Source organism: Mus caroli, unplaced genomic scaffold (genome assembly GCF_978045245.1).
Source record: "Mus caroli unplaced genomic scaffold, Mus_caroli_1 scaffold_56, whole genome shotgun sequence".
Classification (NCBI taxonomy): Eukaryota; Metazoa; Chordata; class Mammalia; order Rodentia; family Muridae; genus Mus; species Mus caroli.
The window spans coordinates 418,659-419,454 of NW_028227311.1; positions in this window are offsets into that span (position 1 = coordinate 418,659).

A 796-nucleotide genomic window follows, 5' to 3' on the forward strand; every position below is an offset into this window, starting at 1 on the left:
TTTGACAGGCAGTGGTTGTGGCAGTGCTGGCAGAGGGAGGTGGATCACTGTAACTTTGCAGCTAGCTTATTCTACAGTCTGAGTTACACAAAAGGAGTTTCAGAATGACTGGTTATATTTTTCATTTATTATGCATTTTAATTATAATTTAATTAAACCAAAAGAATTTAGACTGACCAATTCAGAGTCTGGCAATTAAAAGTATAACAAAAGACAGTATGAGGCTGTCTGTGGATGGTCAAGAGTTCTGGCTGCTTTAGGGAGCCTCCTCACCTTTCTGCACATGCAAACTAGGCCACCTAGAGGCTGGACACAAAAGCTACCTTGAGCATTAGGTCACGTGACAGTCAGCCACCTCCATCTTTATGAGGATAGATGTCAGTCAGAGGACAAGAGGGCTGCCACCCACTTGTCACCTTCCATATGCAGGCACACCACCTCCCTTCTGTTTTTGGATAAAAGACACATAACAATTTTTATTATTTACAGTAAGCCTTAAATGGCACTCTGACAGCTGTGCAGATTTCTACTTGCTATGTGATTTGAATTTCCTTTCTTTTTTTTAATTAATTTTCCTTGCTATGTGATTTGAATTTCCTTTTTTTTTTTTTTTCTTTTAATTAATTTTCAGGAACTGCATGGTGGATTCACCTAGGTTCTGGTGCCTTCTTCTGTCATGCAGTCATCTAGGCAGCAGATAGAGCACATACACACACACTTACATTGAAAACTAATAGTAATGATAACAAACAAACAAATAAATGAAAAGAAGGTTAAAAAAAAAAAAAAAGAGAGA